Source organism: Cibotium barometz, chromosome 47 (genome assembly GCF_041138505.1).
Source record: "Cibotium barometz isolate CiBa-2024 chromosome 47, ASM4113850v1, whole genome shotgun sequence".
NCBI classification, from domain to species: domain Eukaryota; kingdom Viridiplantae; phylum Streptophyta; class Polypodiopsida; order Cyatheales; family Cibotiaceae; genus Cibotium; species Cibotium barometz.
Window position 1 is genome coordinate 13,165,065 of NC_141092.1, and position 18,635 is coordinate 13,183,699.

Genomic DNA, 18,635 nt, shown 5'->3' on the forward strand with positions numbered 1-18,635 from the left:
TTCTTCAGACCTTGGCAGCATGGCTTTGACCCAGCAGCGGCCGAGCAAGGAGAGCGCCTATTTCATGTTACAATTTGCTTCCCTGGACTCCGCCGTGAGTACCTTCCGCTCCTTTCTAGGCTAGGAGCATTGGTGGGCTCGGTGCTTGAGACTGGCCCCACAGATGCGGCTCAGCCGACAGCTCCGGGACACCTGCTCAGCCCACAGAGACCTCGGAGTAGCAGCCTGGACAGGGGCGCCGTTTACTACTTTGACCATGACCTTGCAGAACCTCACTTATGAGGTCTATCTCCAGAAATTTAGGGACTTGCATGTGAAAGCTACGAAGATGGATTCCACAACTCTTTTGGGTTTCTTCGTAGCCGGTTTACTCGACTCATACCGTTTACAGGTTAAAAACAACAAATGCAAAACTTTGCACGAAGCCATTCATTCCGCTCGTATCTATGATGATACAATGGTCTCTTCCAAGTCTAAACCCGTTACCGAGCAGGGGAACGGGGAACAAGCACAAAAGGAAGTTCTCCGCACCAATGGCTAGCACGACTGAAGGAAACTCTTCGGACCAACCTTCGAAGAATTCAACTTCGATACCAACGAAGAAGAAACGTCTCCTTAAGGCTTTGAAGCTCAAGAAGGAGGGACGTTGCTTCACCTGCGGAAAAAAAGGACATATGCGTAACGAGTGCCCGAAGCAAAAGGGTACAAAGACCAACGCAAGACCCAAGCCAAAGGCAGCTAGCTAATTGTCTTTTGACACATACGTCAGTTACTGTACTTTCTCGCCCTAGTTCATGTTCTGATTGTCTGTTCAACTCTAAAGTTTTTGGCTTGCATGATCTTCTCCGAGTTTATGGAGAAGTGAATGGCCATAGAATCCACATTGTTCTAGACCCTGGCAGCTCACACAATTTTGTTAATTACAAACTTGTGCAGAAATTGAGTCTTGACACAACACCCAGCGATCATACCTATGAGATACGCCCACCTGCGGGTCGGCAAGTATGGGATGGAAAGGTGGAGACGCTACCGATCCGGATTCAGGACTACAAAGATACTCTAGAATACTATATTATGCACCTAGAACATGTAGACTAGTTATTAGGGATTGAGTGGTTTAAGACTCTTCAAGTCCAGATAGATTGGTCTAGTCATATTTTTGCTTTTCAACATAGGAACACCCAATATAGTATCTTAGGTGATTGTATACATTCCTCTCAGGGACCTCTTGTAAATACAGTTAATTTTGGTAAGATAATGGATTCTTCTTTGTATACTGCTTTCCATTGTGTATTGATTCCACTTTCTTCATTTCTCATACCTTCTATGGATGTCAATGAATTAAGTGTATTTGAAAGCAAAGAATTACAGAAGATACTTGATTCCTTTCAAGATGTATTTCCTAAAGAACTGCCATCGAGCTTACCACCTGAAAGGGCAGTAGATCATCGTATTGACCTGATACCTGGTGCTCACCCTGTTAGTATTCCACCGTACAGGATGAGTCAAGTTGAGGAAGATGAGTTGGCCAAACAACTCGAAGATTATTTGAGGATGGGACAGATCCGTCCAAGTAAATCACCTTGGGGTGCACCTGTGTTGCTTTGGAGAAAGAAGGACAACACCTGGAGAATGTGTATAGATTACAAGAGATTGAACAAGCTGACAATTAAGAACCGTTATCCTCTCCCTAGATCATGACCTGATTGACCGGTTAGCAGGAGCGAAATATTTCACGAAGATAGATTTACGAACTGGCTATCACCAGATATGTATCCATAAAAGGCATGTCGAAAGAACCGCCTTTCGGACTAGTTATGGCCATTACGAAGTTCTCGTATTACCTTTTGGGTTAACCAATGCTCCAGCCACTTTCCAGCAAATCATGAACGATCTTTTTCGTGAAGATTTGGGAAAATTTGTGGTTGTGTTCCTGGATGATATTTCGATATATAGTCGTACTCTTGAGGATCACGTTAGACAGCTCACGATTGTCTTAACTATTTTAAGACAGAATCGACTACATGCTCAATTAAGTAAATGTGAGTTTTTCATGACAGACATCATTTACTTGCGACACAAGATCATTAGAGATGGATTGAGCATTGACTATGACCGAGTTCAGGAGGTTCTAGCCTGGCCTATACCGCGAACAGTGAAACAACTTCCTTCTTTTCTCGGTTTGGTTGTTTTTCTTCGGAAACCTGTGCAGGAGTACTCTCAGCTCACACTACCGATGACCGACTTGTTGAAAGGTCGTGGACGTAAGTCAAATCAGCCCATCAATTGGAATAATGATCTGGATATGGCCTTCAGACTTTTGAAAGATAAAGTCAAGGAAGCACCTATCTTAGCATTACCCGATCCTAGTCGGCCTTATGCTCTTGAAACTGATGCCAGTGACTATGCCAACGGGGCTGCTTTATTTCAAGATGGTAGACCTGTCGCTTTTGAAAGTAAAAAGCTAGACGACACTCAATCTCGTTGGCCAACCCTTGAGAAGGAGCTTTATGCTGTGATTCATGCTCTCAATGTTTGGAGACATTATTTATATGGCTCTAAGTTTGTGGTATTGACTGATCATCAATCAATCAAGTATGTGTGTGATGCGGATGATTTGAGAGGAAGGAAAGCTCGTTGGACTGAGTTAATGCAAGATTTTGATTTTGAGATTCGTTATAGAAAAGGGTCCATGAATAGTGTTGCAGATCCGCTTAGTCGAATAAACACAAAAGCAAAAGCTCAAGTTGCTTTTGGGGAATCTTATAGAAACCCCTTAAGTGGGCTTCTTGCCACACATCTCTTAAGTTTTCAAGCTCTCAAGCTCTCAAGTTCTCTAGCACTTTTCTTGTGCAAGATCGAATTTTCTCTCCGCTTGCTCTCTTCACGATGTCGACCCAAGAATCCGAGTTGGAGCCCCTTATCGAACGCGAAGGCTTGCCGGCTACAGAAGATACCGATGCCGATCTTTTTGACGATTATGTGTCAAAATCAGATTTCCAAGAGTTCAAAGTTGCTCTCGAAGCTTCTTATTCGGAACGTCAGGCACAAATCGCCGCGCAGATGCAAGCTTTGCAGAACTCCATCTCTCTTTTGACCACTACCCTATCTACTAGCATATGTATCCAAAAGACAGAGTTCATGGGAGGATTATCTTCCTATGTTAGAATTTGCATATAACAGTACTAAGCATGCGAGTACAAGTTTTAGTCCTTTCATGCTTATGTATGGTTTTCAACCTCGATCACCTGTTACAGTGGGATTCTCAGGACTTCAGCATGATGCAGCACGCAATTTTTTGCAAGATATGCAAGAAATGTTACAAGTTGCGAAGGAATCTATTAGAAGTGCTCAAGACCGAGACAGATTTTATTCTAATAGACATCGTTCACCTAGAGAGTTCTTTGAAGGAACGATGGTGTATTTGCGAGTTTCGAAAGATTCTGAGACTTTACGGACAGGTCGATCTCCGAAATTATCCCCTAGATACTGTGGACCATTTCGTATTACACGACGGATTGATTCAGTTCCATATGAATTGGATTTGCCTTCTCATGTGAAAGTTCATCCTGTATTTCATGTCAGTAGACTTAAGGAAGTACTGGGTGGAACAGACCAGTTAGTTACTCCTCAAGAAATCATAGATGTCGAGGACATGACATTTGTTTCACACGAACCTGAAAAGATTCTTGGATTTCGTGAAAGAATATTGCGTAATACGCTTATCACGGAATGCAAGATCAAGTGGAAGGATCGTGTTGAGGAGGCTACATGGGAGACATTGACTACTCTTTAGAGAGATTACCCTGGCTTTTTAGTGAGCTCAGGAGTGAGCTCTTAGAGGAAGGGGAGTATGTCATGTGCACAGTGTGTATCTAGCGTGTGCTACATGCACACAAGACTAGCTTCGAGGTTTGGGGAAGCTTGGAGCTAGGCAGGCTGATTGGCGAGCTGAGTTAGGGATAGACTAACAGGCGGGCGCCCAAGTGTGGACGCCCGATGACCGGCCAAGAGCCTATAAAAGGGTGGCCTAGGTTAGTCATTAGATATATAGAGTCTTGCGTGATTTGTGAGAGCTCTATGGTCTGGAGCCTGGATCTAGTGTAGACGTGCACCTGCTTTATGCAGCCGAGGTCGGTAGTAGTCTCGAGGCCCGCAAGGGTAGCTTCGTGGCGGTATGGGACGTCACGAGGTAGAGATTGGTCGGTACGTCCATCTAGTTAGCTCAGCTCGTGGCTCGGTGGGGACAGCCAAGTCTGTGGACCCCACGGCTGTCGTGGTTGGGAGGTGAGTCAGGCTTGCACCCCCTTCTTGTTTGTTTGGTTTGTTTGCAGGTTTCGAGTCTCGTACCAAGAACGTTCCACGAGGAGATTCTTTGAGGTTTTGACAACACCTCAATTGCTTCTTGTTCCTGGCTGACTACTTCTTGTCCTTTGTGTCTTTTCTCCTGAGCTTCATCTTTAGCTTTTGCTCTTCACCTCATATAGGCAAAGACACACAATCTTGTACTGTCTCCTGTACTTCCTTTCCACTTTCCTCGTGTAGAAGCTTTCGATGTGACAACCACGAGCTCACCTTCTTGAGAAAGTCGACGATATCCCGGCGATGGAACCATGTAACCGGCCTTCAAAAACTTGACGGGCGGTGGAACAAACACTTGCACACAAAACACTTCATCACCCATGAGAACCTGGAAAAGGAAAACAAACAGGGGAGCTAGAATGCTCCTGCAAATAGTACAAGGACACCGATTGGCCCCAAAACGCAGTGGTGCCCCTTGCAGTATTTCTTTACTGGAACAAAATTTGAGTACAAAGTACAACTTGTCGAATCCTTTACCATTAGGATCCCTTTATAGCTTTTCACCGAGGACTTTCCAAAGAAGATCTCTCGCTTAGTACAGCAAAGCATTCTATAGAGAAGGCACACCTGTACGACACCTCCCTTCTTGAAAAGGTCCTCTCCATCTCAACCATGGATTCCCACAACCCTTTCCCAAACAGCAGTAGGGCTGTACCAAACCATATGTCCTTCCTATAGTCACAGCTTGCATGTAACCTCGAGAAACTACAACCTGTTCACATGAATCCAAAGACATGTTCTCCACATGAAACCAAAGACGTGTATGTGATAAACCATAGACCTATATCCATAAACCATAGTCTTGTATCCTCAATACCAAACTCCTGTTTCTTCACGAAAGACCAATGTCCCGTTTCTTCACGAAAGACCAATGTCCTGTTTTCCATGACAGATAAATCCACATATGCACCATTGTGATATGCAACGGAAGTCTTTGTATTGGAAGATCCTGTCACACAAATGCTCACACCGTCTTCTGTATCCTGAGTTTCGTGAGTTTAGCAATCCATTTTAATACTTCAAACTTTAAAGAGATGAGAGAGAGATATATGAGAACTGCACACCAGATTGGGCCCCCTATCCCGATAACGAGATAGTATTTGCTTTATTTCTTTAGAGAGAATGATTGTGGACTGTAGATAAGCCAAATGCAAGATCTCGGAGGATCGGAAGCCTGGCTGAACTGTACACGGCTGTAGAAACACCTCGATGAACTGATCTGGAGTCTATGCACTCTTCCCAAGGGCATGAGGAAGGGCTGCACACCTGAGGCTGAGAAAAGGAGATGGTGGACTGTTCTAAGCTATGTTAGAATGCTGTAAATGCTTATGAATGCTTGGTTACCTTTACCAGAGGGCTGGTGTATGCCTGGATGATGTACTGAAGGCTGGTTACTGATGTAAACTACTGTAGGACTGAAAAACGCATGGAAGAACTGCTGGAAATCTGCAAACGCAGGGCTGTAGAGCTGTTTTCTGGCGCAGGACTGATGCTGGACTGAAACGCAAGCTGCAGGGGCTGCTGCTGGACAGAAACGCAGACTTGAAGGGGCTGAAGATCTGTAAACGCAGCCTGTAGGGGACTGAACTGCAGGCGGCTGTTTCACATTCAGAAAACGCAAGTGTATATGCTGATTTGGGGCTGTAAAGGTACTGTATGGCTGCGCTTATTGCTGTAGGAACTACTGAATTGCATGCGTTGGAGAACCAAGGTTGGCTGAAGCAAACTCTAGCACTCCAAGGGCTGGATGAGACTAGTCTAGTGCTGACGGCAAGGGAACTCCTAGGGCTGAGGAGGAAAGCTCTTAGCACACTGAAGACTGAAGGAGAAACTAAGCCCTATGAAATCCTATTTATACTAACTAGAGGTTGGTCAAGTTGGCTGGTCATTTATTTAATAAAGTTTATATTTATAAATGACAATAAATGCTAAATAAATACCAGAAAATATGGGAAAAATACCAGATAAATCCTAGTAAATTCCCTAAGGCTTCTGGGATGTTCTAAACGATGCAGAGGCACATGAATGCATATTATGCAGAATGCAGAGTGCTTTTTGATGCAAACCCTAAGGCTTCTACTGACTCTACATGCATGAATGATTCTCTCCAAGTGGGTTAAGGGACTTGACTGATTGACTGACCCGCTTGGGTGGTCTTAGGAATGTCCCAATCTAAGATCTCCTGAACCTTTGATGGATCCAGTCTAATCCCATTGGAACTGATGATGTAGCCCAAATACTGAACTTCCTTAACACCAAAGATAGACTTTTTGGCGTTTATGTAGAGCTGATTATCTCGCAAAAGTTGCAAGACTTTCTCCACATCTTTCTCATGCTGCTCCAAAGTGGCTGAGAAGACTAGTATGTCATCAAGGAATATGATAACACACTTCCCAATGTGGAATGCGAAAATCCTAGACATCATCTTATTGAACGTTGCGCGTGCATTTGTAAGCCCAAAAGGCATGACTACGAACTCGTAGTGATCACGCTCTGTCCGAAAAGCTGTTTTTGGAATGTCAGCTTAAAAAATGCGGACCTGATGGTAACCACTCTTGCGATCGATCTTAGTGAAAAACTTAGCACCGTCTAAACGCTCCAAAATGTACTCTATCCTTGGCATAGGAAACTTATTCTTGATTGTGAGTTTGTTTAATGCTCTGTAGTCTACACAAAGGCGTGAAGACTTGTCCTTCTTTTGGACAAATAGGATAGGTGCAGCAAATGGGGAGGAAGAAGGCCGAATGAATCCGGCTCGGAGAAGCTCAGATAACTGCTTTTCTAACTCGCCCTCTAAAGTCTTGGAAAGACTTTAGAGTTTAGGGTTTAGGGTTTAGGGTTTAGGTCGATTGTCCTGCTGGAGGACTGCACCTATGGCTACATTGCTGGCATCGGTGATGACCTCGAAAGGTTCATCCCATGATACTAACTTTAATACAGGTGCTTCTGAGGCAGCTTTCTGGAGTGCACGGAATGCATCAAGTGCCTTGCCTGTAACTGAGACTTTCTGCTTGCGAGTCTTCACCCCCTTGAGCAAGTCGGTAAGAGGTGCTGCAAGGTTGGAAAACTGATGGACATGGGTACTATAGGCCTGACAAAGACCTACGAATGAATGGATTTCTTGGGCGGTCTTAGGAATGTCCCAATCTAAGATCTCCTGAACCTTTGATGGATCCAGTCTAATCCCATCGGAACCGATGATGTAGCCCAAATACTGAACTTCCTTAACACCAAAGACAGACTTTTTGGCGTTTATGTAGAGCTGATTATCTCGCAAAAGTTGCAAGACTTTCTCCACATCTTTCTCATGCTGCTCCGCAGTGGCTGAGAAGACTAGTATGTCATCAAGGAATATGATAACACACTTCCCAATGTGGACTGCGAAAATCCTAGACATCATCTTATTGAACGTTGCGGGTGCATTTGTAAGCCCAAAAGGCATGACTACGAACTCGTAGTGACCACGCTCTGTCCGAAAAGCTGTTTTTGGAATGTCAGCTTAAAAAGTGCGGACCTGATGGTAACCACTCTTGAGGTCGATCTTAGTGAAAAACTTAGCACCGTCTAAACGCTCCAAAATGTACTCTATCCTTGGCATAGGAAACTTATTCTTGATTGTGAGTTTGTTTAATGCCCTGTAGTCTACACAAAGGTGTGAAGACTTGTCCTTCTTTTGGACAAATAGGATAGGTGCAGCAAATGGGGAGGAAGAAGGCCGAATGATTCCGGCTCGGAGAAGCTCAGATAACTGCTTTTCTAACTCGCCCTCTAAAGTCTTGGAAAGACTTTAGGGTTTAGGGTTTAGGTCGATTGTCCTGCTGGAGGACTGCACCTATGGCTACATTGCTGGCATCGGTGATGACCTCAAAAGGTTCATCCCATGATGCTAACTTTAATACAGGTGCTTTTGAGGCAGCTTTCTGGAGTGCACGGAATGCATCAAGTGCCTTGCCTGTAACTGAGACTTTCTGCTTGCGAGTCTTCACCCGCTTGAGCAAGTCGGTAAGAGGTGCTGCAAGGTTGGAAAACTGATGGACATGGGTACTATAGGCCTGACAAAGACCTACGAATGAACGGATTTCTTGGGCGGTGTTAGGAATGTCCCAATCTAAGATCTCCTGAACTTTTGATGGATCCAGTCTAATCCCATCGGAACCGATGATGTAGCCCAAATATTGAACTTCCTTAACACCAAAGACAGACTTTTTGGCGTTTATGTAGAGCTGATTATCTCGCAAAAGTTGCAAGACTTTCTCCACATCTTTCTCATGCTGCTCCGCAGTGGCTGAGAAGACTAGTATGTCATCAAGGAATACGATAACACACTTCCCAATTTGGACTGCGAAAATCCTAGACATCATCTTATTGAACGTTGTGGGTGCATTTGTAAGCCCAAAAGGCATGACTACAAACTCGTAGTGACCACGCTCTGTCCGAAAAGCTGTTTTTGGAATGTCAGCTTAAAAAATGCGGACCTGATGGTAACCACTCTTGAGGTCGATCTTAGTGAAAAACTTAGCACCGTCTAAACGCTCCAAAATGTACTCTATCCTTGGCATAGGAAACTTATTCTTGATTGTGAGTTTGTTTAATGCCCTGTAGTCTACACAAAGGCGTGAAGACTTGTCTTTCTTTTGGACAAATAGGATAGGTGCAGCAAATGGGGAGGAAGAAGGTCGAATGAATCCGGCTCGGAGAAGCTCAGATAACTGCTTTTGTAACTCGCCCTCTAAAGTCTTGGAAGGACTATAGGGTTTAGGGTTTTGGGTTTTGGGTTTAGGTCGATTGTCCTGCTCGTGGATTGCACCTATGGCTACATTGCTGGCATCGGTGATGGCCTCGAAAGGTTCACCCCATGATGCTAACTTTAATACAGGTGCTTTTGAGGCAGCTTTCTGGAGTGCACGGAATGCATCAAGTGCCTTGCCTGGAACTGAGACTTTGTGCTTGCGAGTCTTCACTCCCTTGAGCAAGTCGGTAGTAAGAGGTGCTGCAAGGTTGGAAAATTGATGGACATGGGTGCTATAGGCCTGACAAAGACCTACGAATGAACGGATTTCTTGGGCGGTCTTAGGAATGTCCCAATCTAAGATCTCCTGAAACTTTGATGGATCCAGTCCAATCGCATCGGAACCGATGATGTAGCCCAAATACTGAACTTCCTTAACACCAAAGACAGACTTTTTGGCGTTTATGTAGAGTTGATTATCTCGCAAAAGTTGCAAGACTTTCTCCACATCTTTCTCATACTGCTCCGCAGTGGCTCAGAAGACTAGTATGTCATCAAGGAATATGATAACACACTTCCCAATGTGGACTGCGAAAATCCTAGACATCATCTTATTGAACGTTGCGGGTGCATTTGTAAGCCCAAAAGGCATGACTACGAACTCGTAGTGACCACACTCTGTCCGAAAAGCTGTTTTTGGAATGTCAGCTTAAAAAATGCGCGCCTGATGGTAACCACTCTTGAGGTCGATCTTAGTGAAAAACTTAGCACCGTCTAAACGCTCCAAAATGTACTCTATCCTTGGCATAGGAAACTTATTCTTGATTGTGAGTTTGTTTAATGCCCTGTAGTCTACACAAAGGCGTGAAGACTTGTCCTTCTTTTGGACAAATAGGATAGGTGCAGCAAATGGGGAGGAAGAAGGCCGAATGAATCCGGCTCGGAGAAGCTCAGATAACTGCTTTTGTAACTCGCCCTCTAAAGTCTTGGAAAGACTTTAGGGTTTAGGGTTTAGGTCGATTGTCCTGCTGGAGGACTGCACCTATGGCTGCATTGCTGGCATTGGTGATGACCTCGAAAGGTTCATCCCATGATGCTAACTTTAATACACGTGCTTCTGAGGCAGCTTTCTGGAGTGCACGGAATGCATCAAGTGCCTTGCCTGTAACTGAGACTTTCTTCTTGCGAGTCTTCACCCCCTTGAGCAAGTCGGTAAGAGGTGCTGCAAGGTTGGAAAATTGATGGACATGGGTACTCTAGGCCTGACAAAGACCTACGAATGAACAGTTAGAAGTCATCTCCTGTCCAGTTTTATACACCAGGGCCTTTGTTGTGGGTGTGCCCGCCCTTATCAGGTGTTTTATCATTTTTCCTCACTCCCCGCATTTTTTCCCCTATTTTTCCCATTTTTTTGTGGGTTGGGAGGCAGTTCTGAGTTGGCAAAAGCAGTGAGTAGCTGGCCGACTGACCCAACAGCAGTGGTGGACCCTTGTGTTGCTTGTCGACTGGGCATATTCAGTCGCGTGGGCTTCATTCAGTGCTGGCCGACTGATGCTACAGTCGTGGAGGCCTCTTCAGCAGGCCGACTGCCTATCTGGGGGCATTTAAATAGTCCCCCAGCCCCCATACCACATTTGTATCATATTCGGGATCTTCTTGTGTATATCAGAGCAGAGTTACACGCCTACTTCTCTCTCTCTCTTGTGCTATTTTTCTGCATGCGTTTTTTGCCCTTGTGTTCCTAGATCTGGTCATCATCTCCGCTGCATATTCTGACATGGTATCAGAGCCCTAGGCTCTAGATAGGTCTTGGGATTTGTGTGAGCAAGAGGGGGACTGCTTTGTGGCTGATTGGTGGACTGTTTTGGGCTGATTGGGAAGAGAAGATGCAAGAGGAAGGCGGGCTGATTTGTTGGACAGCCACTTGCAGGTATTAGTTCTTCTTTGTTCCCACCCACCCACCCTTTTCAGAGTACATCCCCGCAATGGCAGACTTGTTTGAGATGGCCGAGAGACATGTGAAGATCCCGACACTCCCCACGTTCCCGGTGGACCGTCAGTTGGACGGGAGTAACTACGGCATATGGAAGGCTATGATGGAATCTGTTCTGGAGTCTTACGACCTCGCCGATTTCGTCGTTGTTGGTGTTCCACGGTCGGAAGTAGAGGAAGGGGAGTTACCGTCGACCCGAAAGGACCGGGAGGCTCAGACACAGATGTGGGATCGTGTCAACGCCAGGGTCCATTCGTTTATTTTCCTCAACTGCACACCGCAGGTAATCAATCATATAAAGCATATGACGCTGGCCAGAGGTATATGGCAGCATTTGGCCTCACTTTACAACAGGGTATCGCCCATGAAGAGGATTTCTGTAACGGGAGGCGGACGCGTGTATTGGAATCGTATAAATGTGAACAAGATTCTGAGCACTTAACACTTGAGCATTACAACCACAAAGCTGAAAAATGACAGTACACCACATAAAGAGGCCGATGATAGGCTGACCCCCCCCCCTTTAGGTTATATTACCAAAAGAGTCTGCAAAGTACAAGATTACGGGTGCCTGGGGATTCACCACCAGCCTGCACCTGATTCTTCCAAATACATTATGAATGAATACATTTCAAACAAGAGAATCTGTAGGTACATCCGCCCTACACACAGGTACATCCGCCCTGCACAAGCCTCTTCACAGGTACATCCGCCCTGCACAAGAGTATCACAATCCTCATAGGTACTCCGCCCTGCACAAGATGTAAATGGATCTTTAGGCCCTGTTTCCACGCGAGAAACTGATCCAGAAACCTGTGTTCTCCGCGAGCAAGTGTCCCCAATGCTTGCCCTAAGCACCTGCTATACCAAGAATCCTTGAGACACATCCATGCTCACATATTCCATTGCTGTCTGGCCTGTTTTGTGCAATAACCAGTCCAAAACAGCAACTTTCTGTCGCGAGAAATCCACCTGTAAAGGGTCCTACAGCCCTGTGGAGGTCCCTAGAGATGTCCTGTACTGTCCAAGTTGACTTTGGACACCTGTAACCAGCCCAAAACTCGCAATAACCAGAAATTGCAGGTCTGAAATTTACCAACCAGCCCTTTAGAAGAGTGTGGGGATCGTTGTCCAAGCTTGTGTGAGTCCGGGAAGCAAGCAACCAGCCCTGTAGCAACTCCCAAAGCTCCAACCAGCTCTCCAATATGTTGAATAATGAGTAAAACAGCCCAAAAGAACCTCTTGAGGGAGGCGCCTTTTTCAGGTGCCACCTCAGGGGCCTGGTGGGTACACATGCTGGCTGACATGTGTCCCCATAAGGTGTCCAGCCCATAGTGCTCCATTTGTCCTGTTTGTATAAGTTTAGGTCCAACCAAATGGGAAATGGCCGTAAGCTGTCCGGACTTCATTAATTTTGGTCCAACCAAATGCGAACGCATTATAAGTTGTCCGGCCACTTATTAATGAGTGTGGACCTGCAAACCAATAAACCTTAGTAGTAAATGAAGTAAGCTGTAAATTGAGTGTGGACGCACTTACCTGCAAAACCCATAAGCCCACAGTTTTAGGCCCAAACAGGAGTGCACACACGTGTCCACAAGGTGCTCGGGTGTCCCCGGTCCCTTGGACTTCACAAGCCAAAATAACAAGCATTGTCCAGGCAGCAAGACAATGTCACACAAAGTAAAATAAAGTTATGGCATGCATCATTTATGCATTGTGCACATGTAAACTTGGAGAACCACCTATCATCATTCTTGTACTTGAAAATATTCCGCCTGCCATCATAACACACCATGTGTGCATGGCCGGAATCCACACGAGCACGGCTCGAAAGTCCACAAATGTCCTACCATGTCCTTGGACTCATATGCATTCACTCATATAATCCATACACATGCCCAGGTATAATACATACGTGCATCCGCATGTTTCTAGGCCTGACACGCATCCGCATGTCCCTAGAATATAGGGGTTTGTGACATTCCCCCCAGCTTCTAATCAGTTGACCGCAACTGAAAAGCCTCCAGATAGGCCTTCAAAAGATCTGGGTAATCCTCGAAGTAGGCCTCATCCATCCATTTCGCATCCAAAGCTGAATAATTCTTGAACTTCACAAGGCACCTATGAACAAGTTTGCCTCCCACAAGCTTTCGTTCCTTGTGAAAAACAATCTGTTCAGGATGAAGAATCTCTTCCAGCTCATCCACCTCGGGTGGGTCTTCCAAACGGTGTCGGTTCCACATAAGGCCTCAATAGGCTCACATGAAAAGGATTATGCATGTTCCAATGATCTGGGAGTACAAGCCGAAATGCAACATCATTGATCTTCTCCAAGATCTGAAAAGGTCCATAGTACCTGTTGGAAAGTTTAGGGTACTTTCCCTCTTTCCCTGGCCTCTTCCGAAGGCGTGCCTTTTCAAATTTCAGCAAGACCCAATCACCTTGTTTGAATTGTACATCCCTTCTATGCTTATCAGTTGCCTTTTTATTCTTGGTTTGAGACCTCTCTATGGCTGTCCGTACCTGTGCAAATGCAGTATCCAAGTCTCTGACATACTCATCTGCTGCAAAAATCTCATCCTTTGTACGAAGGATGGGTGGTAGTACCACCTTGCCATAGATAATCTCAAAGGGCGCCTTGCCCGTAGAAGTATGTACCGTATTGTTGTAGGCAAACTCCACAAGTGGTAAATACTTCTCCCAATCCGATTTGTGGTCGGATACATAAGATTTCAGCAAGTCGAGGACGGCTGAATTTGCTATTTCACTTTGCCCATTTGTCTGTGGGGATGGTGGTAAGCTGATGAGAAGTTCAGCTTTGTACCCATATTGTCAAACAATGCGCGCCAAAATAAGCTTGTGGTTCTAGGATCTCTATCCCCCACAATAGATTTAGGCATGCCATGGTGTTTGAATATCTGTGCCAAAAACATCCTAGCTATATGATCTGGCTTTATTGTCTTGCGCACGGGAATGAAATGTGCCTGCTTGCTAAACCTGTCAATGATGGTCCAAATAGCATCATTTCCCTGTGGCGTCCTTGGCAAATCCATAATGAAATCCATAGCAATGCTTTCCCATGGTTCATTTGGTATAGGTAAAGGCTGAAGCAATCCAGGTGCTTTATGTCGGTCAAACTTGACCTTTTGACATACCATACATTCACGTACATATGCTTCAATATCCTTGCGAATATCTGGCCAAAAGAAATACCTCTCCAAAACTTGTGCTGTGGCCAAAATGCCTCTATGACCTGCATATGGAGGAGCATGGCACTCATCCATAACCTTATGGCGAAGGTTCTTTACCACACACATACGATTTTGCATCATGAGATATCCATCTCTTATGACATAAGATGGGACAGCAATACCCTCTTGCAAATCAGCCCATACATGTGCAAAATCCTCATCCAGATGATAAGTATTACGCATATCCGATAAGTCCTCATGGTATGCAACTGTAATAGCATGAACTTGTGGTTGTCTAGATAAGGCATCTGCCACCACATTCTTTTTCCCTGGAGTGTGTAAAATCTGAAAATGAAACATTGAGAGGAAATTTGCCCATCTCATATGCTTCTCTGAGAGCTTACTTTGAGTCAAAAAGTATCTCAAACTTTGATGATCAGTTTTGACCATAAAATCAGCCCCTAAAAGACAGTGTTTCCAAATAGTAAGGGCATGAATTACAGCCAACAACTCCTTCTCATAAACCTGTAAGTGAAGCTCTGCATGTTGCAAGCGTCTGCTCTCATAGGCAATGGCATGTCCTTCTTGGTTCAAAACAGCCCCTATGCAGTCCCCACGTGCATCACATTCCACCACAAAAGGTTTGTGCAAATCCGGAATAATGAGTACCGATCCCGAGATGATTGCACTCTTCAACTTTTGAAAGGCATCTCTCTCTTCTTGTGTCCATTTAAAGATTGCTTTCTTCTTCGTTAACTCATGTAACGGAGCGGCAATGAAAGCAAAATGCTTGACGAACCTCCTGTAGTAAGCACATAAACCAAGGAAGCTCCTCACTTCATGGATTGATTTCAGCTCTGGCCATTCTTGCATGGCTTGTATCTTTGCGTGATCCATGCGCACACCATCCTTTAATACAATGTGACCAAGATAGTGAATCTCTGGGAGGAAGAATTCACTCTTTTTTGCATTTATGTAGAGCTGATTTTCCTTAAGCTCTTTAAACACAATAGCCAGGTGCTCACGATGTTGGGCTTCATTCTTTGAGAATACAATAATATCATCAAAGAATATATCCGTGAACTTTCTATGCTTTCTGAACACCCTGTCCATCATCCTGTTGAAGGTAGCGGGTGCATTTGTAAGGCCAAAAGGCACCACCAAAAACTCATAAAGACCAAAGGCTGTCCTAAATGCAGTCTTGCGTACATCTTGAGGTGCCACTCTCACTTGATGATACCCACTCTCGAGGTCTATTCGGCTGAAACATGCCGAACCTTCAAGCTTGTCCAAGATGTCATCAATGCGCGAAATCGGAAACCGATTCTTGATGGTTATCTTATGGAGGGCACGGTAATCAACACACATCCTGTAAGTACCATCCTTCTTTTGAACAAGGAGTACCGGCGAGCAATATGGCGAGGAACTAGGCCGAATCAAACCCTTTTCCAAAAGTTCATTCACCTGTGCCATAATCTCTTCTTGTTGACTAGCACTCACCCTGTATGGTGGCCTATTAGGTGGAGAGCTACTGGGAATTGGATCTATGCAATGATCTTCCGGCCTCTCGGTTGCTGGCAAAGCATTCGCAAAACAATTTTTGAACTCATTCAAAAAGTTAAGCTTGTCTTGATCTAATGCAGTAACATCAACACTAGAATGTTCAATGGTATCACGTACAAAAGCCAAGTAAGAACAAGCTGATTTCTTTATTGCCTTATTAATTTGTACATGGCTTACAAGAGGTATGGTACTTCCAGTAGTACCAGCATCTATAGAGTGCTCACGGCCTCTATGTACAAAGCTGATTTTCTTCTCTTTGTAAGCCTTAATAGGCTCTAAACAGTGATGCCAGGGCATCCCCAACAAAACATCACAACCTGCAAGAGGAGCCACTAAAAAGCTCTCATGGTCGAGGTAGTCCTGTATATGTACACGAAGCTTACCAATGACCGGAGTTACATCAACTTGTTTGCCCTCAAAGGCAGCATCTGCATTCATTTGCATTCCCATGTCTTCCACATTGAGACCTATGGCAGCAGCCATTTGTACGGATATAAAGTTATCTGTGGAAGCATCATCAAAAAGAAACAAAGCGGGCTGATCCTTCAATTTGCCCCAAGCCTTGCATATGACTCTACTCTTGGGCTCATGCCCTGTATTACCCTGCACATCGGGTACAACATTCACAAGAGGCTTTTCCACATTAGGCTCAGCATTCTTAGGATTCTGTGGGCATTTAGGATATATATGATCTTTACTACCACACTTAAAGCATTTTCCAGCCTTCCTGTACTCTTCCAATTGCTGTTTTGAGAGCCCAAAATTGTGACGTTTACCCCCCGGCTTCTTTTCGGAGTCATCCTTTGCATCTCGGCCATCTTTGGGAGCATTCTTAGGTGACTGTCCACCCTTTTTCTGGTCATAACCAACCCTGAATTTGCTCTTGTTTTGACCTGCAAATGGCTTATTTGTGGGTGCTTTCATGTGCAAGTTCTCCGCAATCATGGCCGAGTGTATAAGCTCTTGTATGGTCTTATTTGGGTACACTCCCAAGCTTTGTTGGATGATGTGATGGAGCCCCGATTCAAACTTTCTCTTCTTCTCGTCCTCTCCAATCTTCATGAAGGGAGTAACCTTGAGAAGGACTTTCCAAAACTTTGCTATGTATGAAGCAACGGACTCTCCCTCATCTTGGGACAACCAATCCCACTCTTTGCGTACATCCTTTGCAAAGTTTGGTGGTAAGAATTGATCATAAAACTGAATTTTGAAAGAAGACCAAGTTGGGGCAGCACTTCCATCAAGTATTTTTGCAAGCCACCAATCACTTGCCGTATCCTTGAGATGCATTCCCACATGCCTGAGCATAGACTTTTCCGAAAAGTCTTCATTGCAAAAAGCTATCTCAAACTGTCTAATGAAAGCAAGTGTTTTGGTAGGGTCCATCCGTCCCTGAAAGTTTTCAAACTTTACATCCTTGTCACCGGACTTGAACTCTCGAGGCTTCTTCCTTCTATGTGCATCCCTATGTACATCCTGTTCATCTCCATGGTGATGATGCCGCGATGAAGATTCACGATCCCTCTTCGTTCTCTCTTGAGCCACACTCTCCGAATGAGTGGAAAGCTCAACACGAGAACGGATATGTCCTCTTGGAGCAAAGCGGGAATGAGTAGAGGATCCCTCATCCTTACTCTTCTCTTGACCTGCATCAAGCCTAGCACCAGGGACTCTTGTCCTTTCAGCATTTGGCACTTGTTGTGCTCTTCCTGCTCGTTGTGCATCATGTGCACCACCACGGGCAGCCATGAGGGGTTGCTTCTTGAAAGCCAATCTACCATCTGCTTCCGTGTATACATCACCCTTAACCATTAGGTATGCAAGTGCAAGCTCTCGGGGTTTCTCAACATCCATTTCCTTTGCAATTGCTTCAAAAGTGACTTCATGGACCGAAGCCTTTGCCTTCGCAGCCAACACCCTTTGTACATCCGGGTCATTTTTCAATGACCTGAGCTCTTCGGTTTCAGCCCTATAACGTCGCACTTGACGCCTCAAAGATTCCAAATCAGAATGCACAGTGTCATGAGTACCTGCATCTCCATAGACATCATTGCCTGCAACATCTCTTGCATCCCTTGTACCATGAAATTCACGGTCCTTTGTGTTCTCCACACTGTCAGAAATGTGGCTGTCCATGACACTCAAATCAGGTCACCAGTTATGATTCCAAGCCTCGGACCGTTTTCCAATGAGGGGAAAAATTGAGCTCTGATACCAATGTAACGGGAGGCGGACGCGTGTATTGGAATCGTATAAATGTGAACAAGATTCTGAGCACTTAACACTTGAGCATTACAACCACAAAGCTGAAAATGACAGTACACCACATAAAGGGGCCGATGACCCCCCCCCCCCCCCTTTAGGTTATATTACCAAAAGAGTCTGCAAACTACAAGATTACGGGTGCCTGGGGATTCACCACCAGCCTGCACCTGATTCTTCCAAATACATTATGAATGAATACATTTCAAACAAGAGAATCTGTAGGTACATCCGCCCTACACACAGGTACATCCGCCCTGCACAAGCCTCTTCACAGGTACATCCGCCGTGCACAAGAGTATCACAATCCTCACAGGTACTCCGCACTGCACAAGATGTAAATGGATCTTTAGGCCCTGTTTCCACGCGAGAAACTGATCCAGAAACCTGTGTTCTCCGCGAGCAAGTGTCCCCAATGCTTGCCCTAAGCACCTGCTATACCAGGAATCCTTGAGACACATCCATGCTCACATATTCCATTGCTGTCCGGCCTGTTTTGTGCAATAACCAGTCCAAAACAGCAACTTTCTCT

At 45.0% G+C, this 18,635-nt stretch overlaps 1 pseudogene across 1 annotated transcript in view; it reads right to left on the bottom strand.

The window, feature by feature from the left end:
• LOC147611378 (uncharacterized) overlaps positions 1-18,635 on the bottom strand; it is a 74,732-nt pseudogene that overhangs the window by 22,018 nt on the left and 34,079 nt on the right. The gene's annotated exons all lie outside the window — the stretch shown is intronic.